Source organism: Pituophis catenifer, unplaced genomic scaffold (genome assembly GCF_029215685.1).
Source record: "Pituophis catenifer annectens isolate HBS135680 unplaced genomic scaffold, rPitCat1.0.hap2 SCAF_11, whole genome shotgun sequence".
Classification (NCBI taxonomy): domain Eukaryota; kingdom Metazoa; phylum Chordata; class Lepidosauria; order Squamata; family Colubridae; genus Pituophis; species Pituophis catenifer.
The window spans coordinates 11,769,461-11,791,926 of NW_027256891.1; the positions used below are offsets into that span (position 1 = coordinate 11,769,461).

The 22,466-nt window shown below is 43.3% G+C and overlaps 1 pseudogene; it reads right to left on the minus strand.

Annotated features, from left to right (window-relative positions):
- Positions 1–9,669: 9,669 nt before the first annotated feature.
- Positions 9,670–11,019, minus strand: LOC139322746 (large ribosomal subunit protein eL6-like; annotated as a pseudogene).
- Positions 11,020–22,466: the final 11,447 nt, after the last annotated feature.

Consider the following 22,466-nt stretch of genomic DNA (forward strand, 5'->3'; position numbering starts at 1 on the left):
ACCTTGGCCACTTTAAGCCTGTCGGACTTCAACTCCCAGAATTCCCTAGCCAGCTTTGCAAAGCTGAAGGAGGACTGCTGAAGGAGAGCATATTTTGAGAGTGGGGGCAAGTCACTTTGCCCAGCCATTCCTTGTTCTCAAGACCAGACAGCAGTTTTTTTTATGAGTCAGAATCTACCCCTTGCAGATTACATTTGGAAGGAGGAGTCTGAGAATTACAGGAAACCCAACGGATGATTGCAAGTGATGCAGTGGGGTGAACCTATTGCTCCTTATTTCGGCCCCAGGACTAATGGAAAATTTTGCCCTGCCAAAAATGAACCCCATTTGTACGAGTGTTTGGGGAGGTGACAAAGGCAGGACAGTCCCACAAACTCCACCGCTGCCCACCTTCAATCCAGATGTTTCTCTTCCTCTCCTCATTTCTCTGTCAGGTTGGTTAGGCTAAGAAGCCAATGTCTTTGGCTTATACAGATAGTCATTTAGATTTTTCATTTAGTGACTGTTCAAAGTTACGACATGTGACCGTAGGACACTAGTCTACAACCGTCATAAATATGAGTCGGTGGCCAAGCATCTGAATTCTGATCACATGATTCACGGGAATGCTGCAACAGCAGTGAAAAAAAAAGTGAATTTAGGAACATTTTGCATACAACCGTTGCAGCATTCCCGTGAAACATGTGATCAAAATTCAGATGCTTGGCCACCGACTCACATTTACGACGGTTGTAGTGTCATACGGTCAGGGGTTCCACTTTTGCGACCTTCTGACAAAGTCAATGGGGAAGCCTTAACAATTCTGTTACTAACTTAACAACTGCAGCGATTCACTTAACAACTGTGGCAAGAAAGGTCGTAAAATGGGGCAAAAAACTCATTTAACAAATGTCTCACTTAGTAACAGAAATTCTGGGCCCAATTGTGGTCGTAAGCCAAGTATTACCTGTATTTCTTGCTATATTTTTTCCTCCTCCCTCCCTCCCTCCCTCCCTCCCTCTCTCTCTCTCTCTCTCTCTCTCTCTCTCTCTCTCTTTCAGGAAATGATAGAATGACTATGCAGGAATTTTTAAATAGGCAGCCGGAAGCACCGTTAATAAAGCAGATTAACATACAGGATGCACTTGTTGACCAGGAAAAAGAAAAACTCTGTAATCATTTCACCTTAGAGAGCGTTCTTGAAATCAAACAGGCTCTGTAATCGTGGCCAAACATTTTCTTTTAATCTTTCATCATTGTGTTCTTTTTGGCGAGTTTTGATAAAGAAAACATACAATCTGCAAAAAAAAAAAAAAAAAAAAAAGTGACACCTTTTATGCAGAAACTGCCCAGATACCTTCTGGAGAAGGTGGAAAAGATTTCTTTGCATTGTGTTCACACATTATGATAAACCACGATTTTCCTACCGTAATATGTCCATTATTGAATAAGCCACAGTTAACCGGCTTTTTTTTTTAATCATGTGAATCCATCACGGTATGACTTCCTTGCTTCTTCCAGCTTCAATTATTTCCAAAATCATCATCATCATCGCCATCCACGAAGGAGAAAAAGATCAGCCACTGTAGCACACCTGATTGAAACAAGAGGTTTATTCTTGACATGAATTTCAGCTCATTGCCTATCGTAGCTATTCTTTTCGCTGTTATTTTTCTGGCAAAGGATGTACCTTTTGGGGAACAATTAGCCATCTGTTTAATGACTGCGTGATTCATGTCACAATGGCAGCGATTTGCTTAACATCTGTAGCAAAGAATTCAGCCGCTTGGCCACTGACTCATATTTACGACAGTTGCAATGTCCCGGGGTCATGTGATCTCCTTTTGCGACCTTCTGACAAGAAACTGAGGGGCTGCCACAGAGAGGAAGGGGTCAATCTATTTTCCAAGGCACCTGAAGGCCAGACAAGGAATAATGGATGGAAACTGAACAAGGAGAGATTCAACCTGGAAACAAGGAGAAATTTTCTTGTAAAACAGGGCAACACTCACTTAACTGTTTCCCATAGTAACAGAAATTTGGAGCTCAGTTGTAGTTGTAAGTCAATGACTATCTGTACAGCTATGGCCACCTACACCCCCCCGTTTTCAACTCTAAAGCTTTCTGCCTGGAATGCATTTTGGGAAAGTATCCCCTGAGGTTCAGTGGTGGGATTCAAATAATTTAACAACTGATTCTCTGCCCTAATGACCAGCTGGGTAGGTGTGGCTCGGTGGTCATGTGACTGTATGGGCATGGCCAACTCAACGTCACTCACATCGATGGGCGCTTCACCTTACCTGTTACAATGTACAATAACGGTTAACCAGAGAGGCAGTTTCTGTAAGCAGGGTAATAAAGATTAGGCTAGAAACACCACCAGAATGTTTCCTTCCTGCCTTCCTTACAGGATTAGCCCTGTAAAGTAGAAAAAAACAAAATAAGATTTCTTCCAATAACCGGTTCTCTGAACTGCTTAGAAAGTTAACAATCGGTTCTCCAGAATAGGTGCGAACTGGCTGAATCCCACCACTGCTGAGGTTGGTATGGCAGGAGCTGGTACATTCCAACGACTGGTTGCCGAACCACCTTATGCTGACTGAGGATGCTGCCTGAATAGATAGTAAAACGTTTCTGAAATTAAAACATAGTCCAGTTGCAATAATTCTCCAGACATCCTTTAGGCTTCTGCCCAGAAATATTCAGAGGTCCTCTCCTTGCAGCTTGCTGGGTTGGAATTGAAAAGAATTTACTGTTTGTCCCAAGAGGAGAATTCAGTGGTCTCCTCGCTTGCAACTCCCACATATTTCCTCTCGCACATCTCTTCTCTAGGGGCAACAACGCTGCTATTCACCCTCACCTCGGAAAATTTGTGCCCGCCCTGTACAAACAGAGTCCTGAAGGAGTCCATCATCTCTGAGACACTTACTGTGAAGTGGCAGCAACTGTTTCTACAGGCAAAGGCTACCATCGTCTCGAAGCTCCAAAGATGAAAGAGGTTTATTTTGGACATTTGTTGCCTATCGTAGCTATTGTTTCCACCGTTACTTTTCTGACAAAGGACGTACCTTTTGGGGAACAATTAGTTGTTCATTTAATGACTCCATGATTCATTTAACAACTGCACTGATTTGCTTAACATCCGTAACAAAAAAATCCAGATTGCTTCTATATGAAAGAAGATGGAGTTGAAAAGGCTGTAGGTGGCCATAGCTGTACCTGTGGTCATTGACTTACAACTACAATTGAGCTCCAAATTTCTGTTCCTATGAAAGACAGTTAAGTGAGTTTTGCCCCGTTTTACAACTTTTTTTTTGCCCTGGTTGTTAAGTGAATCACTGCAGTTGTTAAGCTAGTAACACGGTTCTTAAGTCAACTTGGCTTCCCTTTTGACTTTGCTTGTCAGAAGGGCACAAAAGGACCCACAGCCGTCATAAATGTACCTCAGGGTCTGAATTTTGCCAAGTGCATGAATTTTGATCACATGACCATCAGATTACAGATTAACAGAGTTGGAAAGGACCTTGTAGGTCATCTCAAGCAGGAAAATGGAAAACCAGCTCTTCCAGTTTCTGGCACTGCCGCATGCAAAAAGCCCAGCTGATCGTTGCATGCGCATGTGCGCCAGAAACCCAAAAGGGGAACGGGTGACGCCGTGCGGGCGACATGACTCCGCGTGCTACTTCGGGCACATGTGCCATAGGTTCGACATTCGGCTGTTGTGACCCAGGCCCAAGTAGTTAGTGTTAAATACAAACAGTTCGAAAACAAACAGACTTTATTAGAACATCTGAGAATTAATTCATTCTCAGCGTAGTCCCAACTAAATTAAAGCAAATTCTTCAAAACACCATTCCTCAGTTTATCACCGACCTTGGGATAATTAGGCAAACTGCCAAAGGCTTCTCTTGGCAAAAGTTTAAAAGCAGAAGACGCAGACAAGAAATAAATGCAGCAAGACAAGAAACAAATCTATCAACGTTGTTCTCCGACAAAGAGCCCAAGAGCCGTTGCTGATCTTTTAAGCCTTATGGGAGGGGCCAATCACCTCTTGGCCTTACTCCCGAGTTGTCCTTTTTTGCTTTAGTTGCTCTTGCCTTCTGGCAGCTCTTCTCATATGTGCACTAGGAACAGGCTCCTCCTGTTCCTTTGCCTTTCTACTGTCAGCCTCTGGAGGCTCCGAAGTCCGCACATCACTCCCAGATGGCCCCGGCCCCATCTCTGCCTCCGATGCAGAGCCCTCATCCGGGCCTCCCCCAGCCTCCAGGACTGGCCCATGTTCTTCCTCAGCATCATCGCTGTCCGACTCCACTGCCAGCTCTGCAGGCTGCAGGCGGACCACAAAAGCCCTACACCATTTCTGTTTTACAAATACAAATTTTTCCCCCTTTCCCCCCCCCCCCTTTCCCTCCCTAACCCTCCCTTACCCTCCCCTCCCCCCATGGCTTCCCCAGAATGAAATCCAATTATACATTTCTTCCTGACATTCTAGTATACTATCCCCTGTAAACTATACATTTCTAGACAACATTCATCTAAAAATTATCTAATACTTCTTAGTTTAGTATTTTTTTCTATACATAATCTATCCTTATCCTCCACTCCCTTACTACCTGCACTGTAGTTTACAGATTAACGGAGTTGGAAGGGACCTTGGAGGTCATCTAGTCCAACCCCCCGCCCAAGCAGGAGATCCTACACCATTTCTGACAGAGGGCAGTCCAGTCTCTTCTTGAAAGCTTCCAGTGATGAAACTCCCACAACTTCCAAAGGCAACTTCTGTTCCATGGGTTGATTGCTCTCACTGTCAGAAAATTTCTCCTTATTTCCAGGTTGAATCTCTCCTTGTTCAGTTTCCATCCATTATTCCTTGTCTGGCCTTCAGGTGGCTTGGAATGCTGCAGTGGTCATAACTGTGAAAAATGGGTCCTACCTGACTTTTCAGTGCCATTTGATCAGTCAGTAAATGAACTGTTGTAAGTCGAGGACTAGGCCTGTATGTTACTAAGGAACCCTCATTGTTATCTCCTTTCTTCCTTTTTAGCCCAAATGCCTCTTCCCAGTGGCGAAGTCTTGTTTGCCAAAGGTTCACCTCCTTGAGTCTGCTGCTGGGGTTATCTGTCAGCTTCCAAGAATCTCACACACAATGTGCTCCTTTGTCAATCTTACATAATCTGCCATTACTGAATGCGATCTGCATGTGAGCAAGACACAATAAAGCTTTCAAGGAAATGTTAGAGAAGCGGGAATGCCAAGCAGCATGTAAATGACATTCATTCATAAATACATGTCTATTATGAACGAAGACGGGGCAACAGCTGGGATGTTGGAAAATTGCAAGCACTATCTCCATGACTCCCCTTCCTCTATATTGGCACTATATTATAGCTTTTAAACATCTATGTCACAAATGATGCTTGCATTAGGTGTACAGTGCAAAGCATTTTATTTTAGACTCTGGACTTTATTTTAAAAAGACGTTGCAGATTGCAAATTGCAGGTAGTCCTCAATGTACGACCACAACTGAGCCCAAAATTGCTAAGCGAGACAGTGTTGAGTGAGTTTTGTCCCATTTTACGACCTTTCTGGCCACAGGTATTACGTGAATTACTGCAGTTGTTAAGTTAGTTACAAAGATGTTAAGTGAATCTGGTCAGAGGTCTGCAAGAGATGATCACATGGCCATGGAACACTGCAACTGTCATAAATATGATTTTTTTGATCACATGACCATAGGGAAGCTGCAACGGTCGTAAGTGTGAGAAATGGTCATAAGTCACTTTTTTCAGTGCCATTGTAACTTCGAACTGTCCCTAAATGAACTGTTATAAGTCAATCTATTACACATGCAAGCTGCATTCATACACTTCACCTGGTCACCAAATTGTTAGATATACAGAAAACCACTTTGTGTGTTGGTTAAGGCATCGGGCTAGAAACCAGGAGATTGTGAGTTCTAGTCCTGCCTTAGGCACATGGCCAGCTGGGTGACCTTGGGTCTTGTCACTCATTCAGCCCTAGGAAGGAGGAAATGCAAAATACTTCTGAAAAACTTTGGCAAGAAAACTGCAGGGACCTGTCTAGGCAGTTATCTGGAATCAACATTGACTTCAATGTTCACACACTCTCCACCCTTTCCTATAAAGGTTCAATGTGATGTACACATTTTCTGGATTAACACAATATACTTCGGTTTGGTTCAGACAGGGTGCTCAGACACAGGCCCACGTAACCAAGATGTAAATTAGCCAAAGGTATTCCCCTATGGATGAAACTGAACTCTGAACTAGACAAGTGTTTGGTGACCAAAACAGCTCAAGTGTTCTGTTTTGTTTAGTTAGATTACTTCGAAGGAAGAACAGTTACAGGAATTGGGTATGTCTAGTTTAGTGAATTTGCAGATGGAGACTGTAGCCAAGAAATTAAAAGATGCTCCTGGGAAGGAAAGCTATGTCAAATCTAGACAGCACACTAAAAAGCAGAGACATCCCCCTGCCAACAAAAGTGTGTATAGTCAAGGCGATGGTTTTCTCAGTTGCAATGTATGGCTGTGAAAGTTGGACCATAAGAAAGGCTGAACACCAAAGAATGGAGGCCTTTGAACTCTGGTGCTGGAGAAGACTCCTGCTCTGAGTCCCTTGGACTGCAAGGCGATCCAACCGGTCAGTCCTAGAGGAGATCAACCCTGACTGCTCTTTAGAAGGCCAGATCCTGAAGATGAAACTCAAATACTTTGGCCACCTAATGAGAAAGAAGAATTAACTGGAGAAGAGCCTGATGCTGGGAAAGATTGAGGGCAAAAGAAGAAGGGGATGGCAGAGAACAAGGTGGCTGGATGGAGTCACTGAAGCAGTCGGCGTGAGCTTAAATGGACTCCAGAGGAAGGTAGAGGACAGGAAGGCCTGGAGGAATGTTGTCCATGGGGTCGCAATGGGTTGGACACGACTTCGCAACTAACAACAACAAGAAGAAGTTTAGTGAAAAGAAGGACTAGGGGTGACATGATAGCAGTGTTCCAATATCTAAGGGGCTGCCACAAAGAAGAGGAGGTCAACCTATTCTCCAAAGCACCTGAAGGCAAGACAAGAAACAATGGATGGAAACTAAAAAGGAAGGTACTAGTTAAAACTGCAGAAAGAACAATTGCAACCAAGTTGCCTTCCCTAGAAGACCTGTATATTGTACAGGTCAGAAGGAAGGCTGAGAAAATATCTACTGATCCGATATATCCTGGACATAAACTCTTTCAATTCCTTCCCTCAGGTCTCTGGTACAGGACATTGCATGCCAAAACAACTAGACACAGGGACAGTTTTTTCCCTCATGCCACCACTCTGCTTGAATCCCTAATCCTCACAGTATTGTCTTATCTCTAAGGAAATTTACCCATGTTGTATAACTGTGGTATTATTATTATCCCTCTCATCTTCTCCACTCTCCCCTCTTATTGGTATCATCATTATAATTATTAATGCTCTGTTGGTTTGCATGTGCATTGAGAAGTTTTTGCACAAGAGACAAATTTCTTGTGTGTCTAATCACACTTAGCCAATAAAGCTATTCTATTCTATTCTATTCTATTCTATTCTATTCTATTCTATTCTATTCTATTCTATTCTATTCTATTCTATTCTATTCTATTCTATTCCATTCTACCCTAACCCTAACCCTAACCCTAACCCTAACCCTAACCCTACCCTAACCCTAACCCTAACCCTACCCTACCCTACCCTACCCTACTCTACTCTACTCTACCCTACTCTATTCTAATAAAGGAGAGAAGCAATGTAGAACTACGGAGAATTTCCAGACAGAATAATTAATCAGTGGAATGATTTGCCTCCAAAAGTTGTGGGTGTTCCATCATGGGAGGTTTTTAAGAAGAGATTGGACAACAATTTGTCTGAAATGGTTGGACTCGAAGACCTTCATGGTCCTTTCCACTTCTGTTATTCTCTTAAGTATTCTATTAATTGTTTGTTGTGTGAAGGAGAAGAAAACCTGCTATGCCATGAGAACATTTCAGGTTCATTCTCTAGTATGTCCAGCATGGTGGGAAAGACAGGTTGAAAATCCTGCAAAGCCACTACCTGTTCGTGTAGCTTAGTGTTTCTCAACCTTGGCAACTTTAAGCTGCGTAGACGTCAACTCCCAAATTTCCCAGCCAGCCATGAAGAATACAAGCAACAGCTTGATGGAGCAACGATCTGACTTTCTGTAGGACAAGGCTCAATGGTTTCTAAGGTCTTTATAGCTATGACATCATTATTAGAATAGAATAACAGAGTTAGAAGGGACCTTATAGTTCATCTTGTCCAACCCACTGCCCAAGCTGGAGACCCTACACCATTTCTGACAGAGGGCAGTCCAGTCTCTTCTTGAAAGACTCCAGTGATGGAACTCCCATAACTTCCGAAGGCAACTTCTGTTCCGTTGGTTGATTGCTCTTACTGTCAGAAAATTGCTCCTTATTTCTAGGTTGAATCTCTCCTTAATCAGTTTCCATTTGTTCTATTAGAAGTCATTTCCTTACTAGTGATTTAAAGGATGTTGTACAGTAGTGGCCAAAATTGTGGAAACCTTTTGGGAAAAGTATATTTTCTAAAACTAGCTAATAACACCACTTTTTTTTTTTTGGAGTAATATCATAAAATTATATATCAATGGAAAGATAATTTAATCAAGAATGTAATGCAATAACTTTTATGAAGGATTTGCTATTCGAATAGCAGTTACTGTATAAAGAAGAAAAATGAAACACGTAGAAAAAACGAGATATACAAAAATTATCACATCAGTTAATACTTAGTTGGGTAACCTTTAGCGTGAATTACGGCCTTACAACGTCTTCCCAAGTTTTTTAGTTCTGCAGCTGTTATAATGTGAAACTAAGATTGATTGAAGGATTGCTTCTATTAACTGGGTTTTATTGCTGGATCGCTTCTGACTAACAAGTTTCTTTAGTCGGCTCCCTAGATTTTCAATTGGGTTAAGGTCTGGGCTATTCTGAGGCCATTCCAAGAGTGGAATATGATTATCTTGAAACTCCAAAAAACCCCTGGTGTTATTAGCTATCAAACCTCAAAAATACACTTTTCCCAAAAGGTTTCCACAATTTTGGCATTACTATTTATTTATTTATTTATTTATTTATTTATTTATTTATTTATTTCATGTATTTATATGCCCCCCTTCTCCAGAAGGACTCAGGGAGGCGAACACAAGTTAAAGACATGTACAACAATATCTCATTTTAAACCAAATTAACTAATAAATAATAAATAATAAAACCCAGAATCAGAGTCAGCCTATTTGCTTGAACAGCCAAGTCTTCAGGTCCCGACGGACTATAGCATCATTCAACCACCATCACACTGATAGAACAGTGTTGAGGATAGGTTTTATGTTGCCTCAGATCCAAATTGTCTGGGTGACGCTATAAAGACCCCATCAAGTCACCAGTGAGAAAGAAGACTTAGAAAAAATTATTCCATTGGAAGCTTCCCCCAGTTCTTCCTTAGCAGCAAACCCTAACAGAACAGCCGCAGAGATGGACATGAAAAAAAATTGTCCCTCGGATCCAGTGGCTTTTCTTCAATTGTTGCCATTCAGTCTGTTCAATAGAAGACCATTGTTGTGGTTGTTTTATTCCCCCCCCCACAACTTTTACTGTGGTATTTTCGGACTATTCAGAAGACCAATTTGTGGGGATAAATTCCATTGGAGAGTGAAAAGGTAGAACATAGGTAGCCCTGGAGCTGAGGAACCTTCTTGATGACGGGCAGAAGCTGGGAGTCCACAATCTTCTGGTCTGCCTTGCACTGATCTGCAATCTGATCTGCAATCTGGCTTGCACTGATCTGCAAACGGGCCTGGTAGCTCAGCAGACTAAAAAAAGCATTGTGATTAACACCAGCTGTCTGCAATTACTGTAAGTTCGAATCTCACCAGGCTCAAGGTTGACTCAGCCTTCCATCCTTTCTAAGGTAGGTTAAATGAGGACCCAGTTTGTGGGGGCAATAAGCTGACTTTGTATAAATATACAAAAGTATGAAGGCTATTGCTTAATGCATTGTAAGCCGCCCTGAGTCTCCAGAGAAGGGTGGCATATAAATTAAAAAAAAAAATCTCATATTTCGCTTTCTCAGTATCAAAAATTTCGCCCTCTTGATGTTTGGGCTTACGCAGCTTCTTCTTCTTCTTCTTGAAATAAACGTCACTGAGATGTTTTGGAACTTTGACCCCCGAGATATGAACCTTAGTCGACGTGGCAATGACAAACTTTTGGTGAGCTCTGCACAGAGGGACACAGTTGATTGCCAGGGGCCCTGTCCAGTGGGTGTGGCTTGGTGGGCGTAGCATGGCTTGGTGGGCGTGGCAGGGGAAGGATACTGTAAAATCTCCATTCCATCCCCACTCCAGGGGAAGGTTGCTGCAAAATCCCCATTTCTTCCCGATCAGCTGGGACTCGGGAGGCGGAGAATAGATGGGGGCGGGGCCAGTCAGAGGTGGTATTTACCGGTTCTCTGAACTACTCAAAATTTCTGCTACCAGTTCTTCAGAACTGGTCAGAACCTGCTGAAACCAACCTCTGGCTCTGTCACAAGCAACAGTCCACTTCCAAACTACTTCAACAAAATCACCCACTTGTCCCTGTGGCAGCCAATGAGAAGGATCACCCCCGTTCCTGGGGAAATCGAAGCCCGCAGCTGCCTCTTGTGGAGGGCAAAAGTTTTTTTGCCATGGCTCAGGAGTTTGCGGAGAATGTCCTCCGTGGGGTAGTATCTGGGCATCTTGCGAAGTTTGACCACCCGGGTGCCTCCGTTCTTATCACCCCCAAAGGGCTTTGTAACAATGACTGCCTCCTTCTCTTTCTTCTTTTTGTCTATCTTTGTCTCTGGCACGTTGTACTTCCGCTTGTACATGGCCTTCCATGCATATATGGCCAACCAGGAATATCCCCCGATCCCTTGGGCCAGCACCGGATTGCAGCTGGCATGGACCTTCTGGACCCTCGTGGTTTTCTTCTCACCTGCCATCTTGGGCAAAAGGAACAAGACCATTGTTATTCCTAAAAAAAAAAACTCCGGTTCTTAACCTTGCTTCTTTTTTATCTCTTCCCTCTTTGTCCCTTTTCTTTTGCCATTGTGTCTTTTAAGTAATAAGGCTCCGGAAAAAGATTTTTATTTTTTATTTTTTTTGGCTGGAAGACTCAAGCATTATGGCAAGCTTTCTAAACTGCTGATGGAGTGACAGCCCAAAAACATTTCCAGGAATCAGGCATGGTGACATTATATAATTGGCATTGCAAAAGAAATCAGGCATTGTAATAAACAAACATGTCAAAATTTTTGGGCCTGCAGCAGTTGTGAAATTCAATTTTTCTTTTTTACTACTGGTTCTGTGGGCATGGCAGGGGAAGGATACTGCAAAATCTCCATTCCCACGCCACTCTGGGGCCAGCCAGAGGTGGCATTTGTGTTCTGGTCCGCCAGCAGCCTGTGGAGCTGGCAGCGGAGTCAGACAGCGATGAGGCTGAGGAAGAACATGGGCCAATCCTGAAGGCTGGGGAAGGCCCGGATGAGGGCTCTGCGTCGGAGGCAGAGATGGGGCCAGGGCCATCGAGGAGTGATGCACGGACTTCGGAGCCTCCAGAGGCTGACAGTAAAGAGGCAGAGAAGGAGCCTGTTACTAATGCACGCATGAGAAGAGCTGCCAGAAGGCAAGAACAACTAAAGCAAAGAGGAAGACTCGGGAATAGGGCCAAGAGATGATTGGCCCCTCCCATAAGGCTTAAAAGACCAGCAACGGCTCTTGGGCTCTTTGTCGGAAACAACGTTGATAGTATTGCTGCACTTATCTCTTGTTGGCGTCTTCTGCTTTTGAACTTTTGCCAAGAGAAGTCTTTGGTAGTTTGCCTAATTATCCCAAGGTCAGGTGATAAACTGAGGAATGGTGTTTTGAAGAATTTGCTTTAATTTAATTTGGACTACACTGAGAATGAGTTAATTCTCAGCTGTTCTAATAAAGTTTGTTTGTTTTCGAACTGTTTGTATTTAATATTAACTACTTGGGCCTGCGTCACAACAATTTGCCAGTTCTCCAAACTACTCAAAATTTCCGCTACCAGTTCTCCAGAACCTGCTGGATTTCACCCCTGGCCTGCAGTGTTAGTTTAAAACAGGAATTAAAATACTTCTCAGTGGTACCAGTAGTCCTCAACTTAGGGCCACAATTGAGCCCGAAATTTATGTTGCAAAGCGAGAATGTGTTAAGTGAGTTTTGCCCCCCTTTACAACTTTCCTTGCCACCATTGACACTCTAGGAGTCTCTGGAGGCTGGGGACAGCAAAAAACGTCATTTCCTGTCCAACTGGGAGTTGGGAACTGGGCCATTTCAGGCCTCTGGAGGGCCTCCGAGAGGTGAGGAAGGCTGTTTTCACCCTCCCCAGATGCAAATAGAGGATCTGGAGCCAGGTGAGAAAGAAAAACAGGCCTTCCCCACCCCCTCCATGCCCTCCGGAGGAAGGAAACAGCCTGGTTCCCTACTTCTGGTGGTCCCAGAAGGCCCAAAAATCAGATGGCCGGCACGCGCATGCACGCCAGAGCTGAGCTGGCGTGCCCACTGATATGGCTACGCATGCCACCTGTGGCACGCGTGCCACAGGTTCCCCATCATGGCCCTATACTATTTCAGACAAATGGTTATCCAATCTCTTCTTAAAAACTTTCAGTGTTTAAGCATTCACAACTTCTGGAGGCAAGTTGTTCTACTGATTAATTGTTCTAACCGTCAGGAAATGTCTCCTTAGTTCTAGGTTGCTTCTCTGCTTGATTAGTTTCCACCCATTGCTTCTTGCCTTCCTGCCCTCAGGTGCTTTGGAGAATAGCTTGACTCCCTCTTCTTTGTGGCAGCCCCTAGCTTACTGCTTTTTTTTTTTTTTTTTGTCTTATTATTTTCCAGGTTTACAATAGCAAATATCACCTGCTATAAAACCTAGCTTTTTGCTGTTTTTCTACAAAACCTACTTTTTGTCTGTTGGTTTAAGTGGCACTCACCTATTTCCAGAATGGTCTCACCAAACATTTCATTTAGTTTTCTTCCAAACAGCACTTGATTGGCAGTTGCGAGAAAGAGAGAGTTTGCTTGTGTCCTTAAGAACTGGTAAGATGAGGCTGTCAAGATTTTCTTTCGGGAGCACAAAAGGTTCTTTATCCATTTCCAGATTACATAGCAGTGAGCTCATAAAAGAAAAAAACATACAGAATTGGCATTTGAAACACCAATAGGTTAGGAACGAGCTGTGATACCTTTTCAGGGTAGGGTGCATATACCAGAGGTGAAATGCTCCCGGTTCGGACCGATCCGGTAGCGAAGAGGGCGGGTGGTTCGGAGAACTGGTAGCAAAAATCCCTGTCCCCCCCCATGCCCAGCTGAGCTACGCGATCATTAGAGGCTTTTTTTTTTAAAGCATTTTTTCTACAAATTCTTCGGCTGAAAAAATGCTTTTAAAAGTTAAAAACAAAAGCCTCTGATGATTGCGCGGCTTGGCTGGGATCGTCAGAGGCTTTTAAAAACATTTTTTCTACAACCTCTTCAGCTGAAGAGGTTGTAGAAAAAATGGTTTTAAAAGTTAAAAAAAAAAAAAGTTGGCCACATCCACTCAGTCACATCCCCCCCACACACACACACACAAAGCCATGCCCACAGAACCGGTAGTAACAAATTTTACATTTCACCACTGGTGCATACTGTCCTATATGGCATGTATTATGATCACTAAATGCACCATTATTTCCCCCCAAAAATTGAACTTTAGACTGGAGTCAGGGGTAACTAATCTTAAAATGTTTGGATCAATTCAAGACAGTTAAAATTTAAGATACAAGGACTTCCTTGTGCTCAGACCCCTGAACTCTGTAGTTCTCATCCTGGTATATACATTGTATTAAGCCAGTGGTGGCGAACCTTTTACTCACCGAGTGCCAAACAGGTACGCGCTTCGAGCGTGTGTGTGCTATCTGTGCTAACGCATGGCTCCTCCCCCGTGAGCTACGTGTGCCCCCGTGTGCTGTGCACGCAACCGCACTAACTGCTCATGCACGTGGCTTTTGCTCACCCCCATGCACTGTGCACGCAACCGCACCATCTGCACATGTGTGCAGGTTTCATGCAGCTCCCCCGGGCGCTGCGCATGTACTTGCACCATCTGTGCATGCGTGCGGTTTTCATGTACACAATGCACATGTGTGAACATTACGCACGTGCGTGCTGTGTGCAAATACTCTCGCACGCATGCACAAATGTGCGTGCATGCGCAGGAGAGCTCTGAAGACCATCTGGGCCTCCTGAATTGCGCACCTGCGCACCGGAGGCCTGAACACCAGCTGGGCATGCGTGCATGCACAAGTGCAGGTGAGTTGGGTGACAGCTTGCGCACCCAGAAAGATGGCTCTGCGTGCCACCTCGGGCACACGTGCCATAGGTTCGACATCACGACATTAAGCCATGGTTTATTGAGTATGTTACAATTGGAATTATTTACACAACATACAATGCACACCACCACTTTTCATGTTATTGGCATCTAGCCAGAAATTAGCAGGGAATTTTCAGGATTCGGGGTGAGAGGGTTGTGTTTTTGTTTTGTTTTACTCATACCTGGGTGTGTTTCAGAGCTGGGTTTCAGCAGGTTCTGACCAGTTCTGGAGAACCGGTAGCAGAAATTTTGAGTAGTTCAGAGAACCAGTAGTAAAAATTCTGACTGGCCCCGCCCCCATCTATTCTCTCCCTCCCAAGTCCCATCTGATCAGGAGGAAATGGGGATTTTTCAGTAACCTTCCCCTGGATTGGGGAGGGAATGGAGATTTTACAGTGTCCTTCCCCTGTCACACCCACCAAGCCATGCCACGTCCACCAAGCCACACCCATAGAACTGGTAGTAAAATTTTTGAAACCCAGCACTGGTGCGAAAGAAAAAATTCTCGTGAAGTTGGAATTGATTGAGTGAACTTTTTCACTTGCGCACTTCACAATGGGGGAGATGGGATCCCGTCCTCCTCCTGAAGCCCATTACGATGCCACAATGCAACCCTGCATTCAGCTCAGCAAAAAAAAAAAAAAAAAAAGCAGTTTCTTTTCCTACGGAGCTGCCGGTGTTGGGATGCCATGCCTCTCTGCCAGCCAGCTGAGCATGGCGTGCTGATCCTGGGCTCATCGGCCTTCAGGCATCATTCCCACCACCCAGCACCAGTTTTAGGTGCCCCCCCATGGGGGGGGAAGGAAGAAAGAGAAAGAGAGGAAGGGAGGGAGGGAAAGAGAGAGAGAAAAACAGAGAGGGGGGAGGGAAAGAAAGAGAGAGAAAGAGAAGGAGGGAAAGAGAGAGAAACAGGGGAAGAAAGAGAGAGAAAGAGAGAGGGAGGGAGGGAAAGAGAGAGAGAAAAACAGAGAGGGGGAGGGAAAGAGAGAGAAAGAGAAGGAGGGGAAGAAAGGTGGGGGAAGAAAGAGAAAGCAGGAGGGAGGGAAAGAGAAAGAGAGAAGGAGGGAAAGAGAAACGGGGGAAGAAAGAGAAAGAGAGAGGGGGAGGGAAAGAAAGAGAGAAGGAGAGAGAAAGAGGGAAAGAGAAACGGGGAAGAAAGAGAATAAGAGAGGGAGGGAGGGAAAGAGAGAGAAACAGGGAGGGGGAGAGAAAGAAAGAGAGAGGGAGGGAAATAAACAGAGGGGGAGGGAAAGAAAGAGAGAGAGAGAGAGAGAGAGAGAGAGAGGAAATGAAAGAGAAATGATATTACAAAAGTTTTTTCTTTTTTATTGTTGCTAAACGTAATATCTCAAAAGCAGAAAAAAAATGAAGGGGCATAAAAGTGCGTTTATCACGTTTTTCTAAGAACAGTTAGCTGAACTCTGTGTTATTTATCATTATTTTAGGTAGCAAATCCTCATTGTTCAGGTTAAATTGCCGTGTTGGCATTTTTGCGATAAATAAGTGGGTTTTGGGTTGCAGTTTGGGCACTCGGTCTCTCAAAGGTTCCGCCATCGCTGCTGTAAGTGGTCCATAACCCCTTTATTAGAAAACATTTCTTTGTATTTTCATGTGTGAGACCTTTGAATTTTCTCATCGGAGTATCCCCTGCTGCCAAGGAGGGTCAATCATCAGGATGAGATGAATCCTGGAAAAACAGAGAAGAAAAGGGGAGGAGGGGAATGAGAAGAATGTCAAAAGGGGCCTTCTGTCATGAGAGCTTTCAACACGTTTTCTTAGTCCCTGGCTTCAAGTAAAAGGTTACACTGTGGATTTTTTAAAGCTTTTTTTTTTTTTCTGTTGGGGGAAAAAATGCTAATAATTTTTGTGCTTGTTTGGAGGAGCTGTTATAAAAATGAATGCTGCTCTCTTTTGTATTCATAACATGAAAATTGGAGGGTGAACTTTCTTGTCAATAATGGATTCTGTTCTGTTCTGTTCTGTTCTGTTCTGTTCTGTTCTGTTCTGTTCTGTTCTGTTCCATTCCATTCCATTCCGTTCCATTCCATTCCATTCTACTATATATTTTCTATTCCATTTTCTATTCCATTCCATTCCATTCCATTCTATTCCTTTCCCTTCCCTTCCCTTCCCTTCCCTTCCCTTCCCTTCCCTTCCCTTCCATTCCATTCCATTCCATTCTATATTTTCTATTCCATTTTCTATTCCATTCCATTCCTTTCCTTTCCATTCCATTCCATTCCATTCCATTCCATTCCATTCCATTCCATTCCATTCCATTCCATTCTACTATATATTTTCTATTCCATTTTCCATTCCATTCCATTCCATTCCATTCTATTCTATTCCTTTCCCTTCCCTTCCCTTCCCTTCCCTTCCCTTCCCTTCCCTTCCCTTCCCTTCCCTTCCCTTCCATTCCATTCCATTCTATATTTTCTATTCCATTTTCTATTCCATTCCATTCCTTTCCTTTCCATTCCTTTCCATTCCATTCCATTCCATTCCATTCCATTCCATTCCATTCCATTCCATTCCATTCCATTCTATATTTTCTATTCCATTTTCCATTCCATTCCATTCCATTCCATTCCATTCCATTCCATTCCATTCTGTTCTATGCTGTTTTTTTAAAAAAATTGATTCAATGCAGAATTTAATTGCAGGATGCATATTTTAAATCAGTTTGCAAAACTGATTCATTCTTTATAAGTGCTCTCGTGCATGCTAAGATTCAAAACTGATGTAATTTATAAGGCTGGCAGGAAAGCACGCAGAGTATGGCTCCATGTTAAGAAATACATTTTAAGTAAAAGCATTTTGACAATGAAACTAATAATATAGGGGAATTGTGAACTCCTCCGTGTCTGCTGCCTTTAAACAGCTGGCTTTGCAACACCCTTTTTTGAAAAAATAAGGGATATATAAAATTATATTCACTTTCCCCCCCATCTGCTCTCTTATTTAGTTAAGGTGAAATCTCACCATTAACTTTCAATGTATAAAATGTGACTGCCCATAGAGTACCTGTAAGAAAACATCTGGCGAGACACAGATGATAACCGCAGCTATTTTTAACCCTCAGATCTTGAACTAAGAAAACAAAAGCAACATTTTTGTAGGCAACGCTGAGACTCAATTTAATTCCAGCCAAGGTTGTCTGGGGGGCGGGGGGGGGGGGTTGCGGGGGCGGAAACAAACAGAAATTCTTTTCATCTATGTGATTTCTGCATTTCTCCAGAATTGGAAGCTGCCATTCCAACATTTTAGTAATGGTAGAATGGGAGGAAGCCCAATGGCTTGGGGGGGGGTGGGCTACAGGTTATTGTTTCCCCCTACAGAAGAGCCAAGCTGGCTGAGAAGGAAGAGGGTTATAATACAAGGACATTTAAAGCCCATTACGTTGAGAAAACATCTTGGGATAGATGCTTGAAGAAGCATTCCCAATTAGAAGAATTAACATATAAGGATTAATTGGCACATGTATAGTAGAAGAAAACAGCAACGGAGAACTAATCTGTGTTATCAGATCTAAACTCTGAGCTATCATGCCTTCTGCCTTTGACCTTGTCTGCTGTCTGTTATTGATTGATTGATTGATGATGTGTCATTAATTTAGTATTGGAGAGTCAGCTTGGTGTAGTGCAGGGGTCGGCAACCTTAAACACTCAAAGAGCCACAAAGGTCCTAACCGGAAGCTCCCCGTTCAACTCTGGAGCCAACCGGAAGTCTGGTTCCCCCACCATAGAGTCTCCTTCTAGCATGGGGTCCTTTTTCCTATGCTGACCAGAAGTCCAGTTCCCCCACCATAGAGTCTCCTCCTAGCGCACCATCCTTTTTCCTCTACCTGTCCTAACCAAAAGCCCTATCAATTGTGGAGCCAACTGGTAACAAGGAGCCGCAGCAGAGGGATGAAAGAGCCACATACGGCTCCAGAGCCGCGGGTTGCTGACCCCTGGTGTAGTGGTTAAGGCACCAAATTTAGAAGCAGACTAGAAACCACGAGACTGTGAGGTGTTCTAGTCCCACCTTAGACAAGAAGCCACCTTAAGCCTGGTTCTTTCTCTCAGCCCTAGGAAAAGGACAATGGCAAATCACCTCCAAAACCTTACCAAGAAAACTTCAGGGACCTGTCCAGGGATGGGTTCTACTTATCTTTACTACTGGTTTGCAACGGGGCTGCGTGCCAGTGCAGAAGCTTCTGAGCATGCACAGAAGCATTTTGATGACATCGGGGTCAGTGGGCGGAGCCTCCCGTCGGTTTTGCTACCGGTTCTATAGAACCAGTGCGAACCGGGGGCAACCCACCACTGGACTTGTCCAGATAGTCTCAGGAGGTCAACACTGGCTGGATGACACACACAAACACTCACAGAAACGTTAATGTTGACTCTTATTGGCCACATAAATAGACTTTTTCCAGAATGATTTGCTCAGATGTAGGAGATAACCAGGCTGTGCTCAAGAGTAGGGTCAAACATGTCATCAGTTTGGAGTCTCTGCGTTCCCCTAAGAGATCTAAGTCCACTCTCCCCCACTTGACTCTGACCTGGTGCCAATTCACCTTGACCATTAGTAGCTCAGATTCCTGTGTATAGGTAGCTTAAAATAAACTTGTACTATTTTTGAATGCTATCCTGGTTCCTGACTTTTTGCACCTGGCATCAGGTCTTCTAATACCACTGAAATCTGACCCATCCACTGTGCTGCTATAATTCCCTTCTCCTTCTTTTTTTCTTTCCCAGAATTATAGATTCCTCAAGACCGTTCGATCTTCACCTAATGTGTCCAAAATCATTTGTATCTTAAGTGACTGCTCTGGATTGATTTGTTCGAAAGTGCATTGTTTTCTGATTTCTTGGCTATCCATGGTATTCTCAGGAGTATTTTCTGACATCAACAGTTCCAAAGCTTCAGTAGATTTTCTATCCTGTGTCCAACCTTTGCTTCCATGGAGTGTTGACTGGTATACTGTAGTGGCTTAAATATATAAATGTCCCAGGTTCATATTAGAGTCTTTATGCAAGTTCCTTCCTTGCAAATGTTGGAAAACAACAAAACTGGGGTAGCTGCAGTGAAGAAAATTCCAACTATAAGAACATAGAGAGCTTATTTGTAACCTAGGTCCTGTTCTCCTTCTTTACTCTTGCCTCATTTTGGAATGGAATAGGAAGGGATGGGAAGGGAAAGGATGGGATCAGGGGTGGGATTCAGCCAGTTCAGACCGGTTTGGAAAAACCGGATGCTAATTTTACATCTGGTTCACCAAACCGGTAGTTGCAAGGACTGGCTGGCTCTGCCCACCCCTCCCCTCCCCTCCCAGGAGTCTCAACGCGGCCCATTTTTGATGCGAGGTAAGTGCAGAACCCACATGCAGGCTGTGGGAAGGTGAAAAAGAGGCATCCCGGAAGTTCCAGAAATCCAGAAACAAGCCCGTTTCTGGTCTCCGGAGGGCCTCCGGAGCCCGGGGGAGGCAGTTTTCGCCCTCTCAGAGGCTCGAGGAAAACCTCCGGAGCTTGGGAGGGCAAAAATGCCCTCCCCCTATGGTGCAGGAAGCCGAATAGGCCATGCCCACTATGGCCATGCCCACCAAGCAGCCGGGCAGAGAACTGGTTGCTAAAATTTTTGAATCCCATCCTTGGATGGGATGGAAGGGAGGAGAGGAGAGGAGAGGAGAGGAATAGGTCAGGAATGGAATGGAATGGAATGGAATGGAATGGAATAGAATAGAATAGAATAGAATAGAATAGAATAGAATAGAATAGAATAGAATAGAATAGAATAGAATAGAATAGCATTATTTGGCCAATCCAAAAGCATTTTGTCCAAAGACATTTTTATGGAAGCGACCATTGTTGGAACAAAAGACAGGGGTGCCACCATTTAAAAATAAAAACCAAAATTGTTCTCCGGAAAGCAGAAATGTTTTGCAAGGGGAAGTTGCATTTGCAGCCCCGAAAAGATGTTGAAGATGGTATTCTTATTTCCCAGGTGTTACTTTCATAAGCTCAGCCTGAAACCAACTCAGGAGCAAGATGCGCTAAGTTTCTCAGGAAGAGTGTGGGGAGAAAATTTCTTAAATAAAAAAAATCTAGATTTATCTTATTTATTTATACAAATGCAATGCTATCCATCTCTTTAGCAATCTGGGGAGGCTTATCAAGTCCAGTAAAAAAAAACATTATTAATATCCATTTAAAATGAGTCATTAAAAAGAAAGAAGAAACATTACATTAATGTAAAAACATGATAAATACTCATAATAATTTAGGCGGTGTGAGTTTTCACCTCTAGGGCCTGGCTTATAAATCCAGCTGATGATGAGAGTCTTAGATTTGCAGTATCAGTTTAACAATCAAAATATTTTAAAAATACTTGGTGACTGTTCCATTATGTCAAGTGAAACCTGCCTAACTGATGACATAGCCCAACAGACGCTAAACGAAATGCAGCTGTATTTGACACTGGTTGACATTTGAGATAAAAATCTTGTCTGCTTGCTAAGCCTTTCAGAAGATACATGATTAAAATGACACATAAATTCCTCTCGAAATTAGAACAATAATTATCACACCGCAGAGTTAAAACATTGGTATTAAAAGGCCGAAGTAGGAGAAGAAATGGCAGAACTGGGGGCAGAGTCAAAAGAGGAATCAGCTTGGAGTCTCCACATAGTCACAAGCCGTCTAAGTCCAACCCCCTTCGAATTCCATTAACCCTTATCTAGTGCCAAAATAATGCTACCCGTTAGCTGAGTAGATTCCTGTGCATAGGCACAAGCAAGGAATCAGTTTAATGGGAACTTCACCTGTGGTCCTGACCTGCCGAGCCTGACAGCCTTGGAAAATAAATATGTTTTGAAACTCCTCTTCATAAGGTGGGCCAGGGACAATTTATCCTACGACATGGCCAAACTAGGAAATTAAACTCACTTCTACAGAAAAAAATATTACTTGGTAGGCAAATCTTACAATCAGTGACACTATCATTTTGAGGGATTTTGCATCTGGGGCTAATTTAATCTGCACTGGGTGCCTCCTTTCAGGATTTGAGGCAGAAAATCTCACAAGGCCCTCACCCTACTTTCCTAATAGAAAAAATTCAAGAATTGTAAATCACAATATAAACCCTTCACTCTTCTTTTCTCTCTCTCGCTCTAATCTATCTATCTATCTATCTATCTATCTATCTATCTATCCATCCATCCATCCATCCATCCATCCATATCTCTCTCTATCTATCTATCTATCTATCTATCTATCTATCTATCTATCTATCTATCTATCTATCTATCTATCTATCTATCTATCTATCTATCTTCTCTCTCTCTCCCTCCTTCAATCCATCTCTCTCTCATCTATCTATCTATCTATCTATCTATCTATCTATCTATCTATCTATCTATCTATCTATCATCTCTTCTCTCTCTTTCATCTCTCATCTCCCTCAATCTGTTCCCCAATCTCTAAAATACAGTCCAGTCCAGTGCAAGGGGATAAAAATGCCACGTAGTAAATGACAAGTGGTTCTACTTGCAAAGCAGCACCCTCTAGCTTCATGACGGAGTAGTGGACACCTTTTTTGAGGGGAATTGACAAAACAACTCAGAAGATAGGCAGACCGGATTTCCTTCCTTCACTTCTAAGCACAATTTACAAATGAGCACTATTTTCATGAAAGAGCTGAATCTCAGTGAGTAGGGGTGGGGGACGGACAGATGGACAAGATGGGTCTTTTATTCATTCTGAATTAGGTGCCTTCACCAGTTAGAATGCTGTGGCCATTCTTTTTCCTGAGCACCTACTAACTATGGGCAATGAGCCGGCTATCTTCAGAACTGGACATCTGCATGCATATTAAATATATGAAGGTTGTGTGGATGGTTTTAAAATGGGAAGAAGGAAGAAGATAAGAGTGAAAGAGACTGGATGAAACACCATCTTTCTAAATTAGTGTTGGGTGGGAAAATTCCCTCCCACTTTTTCCCACCCTTTGAAAGAGAATTGATTT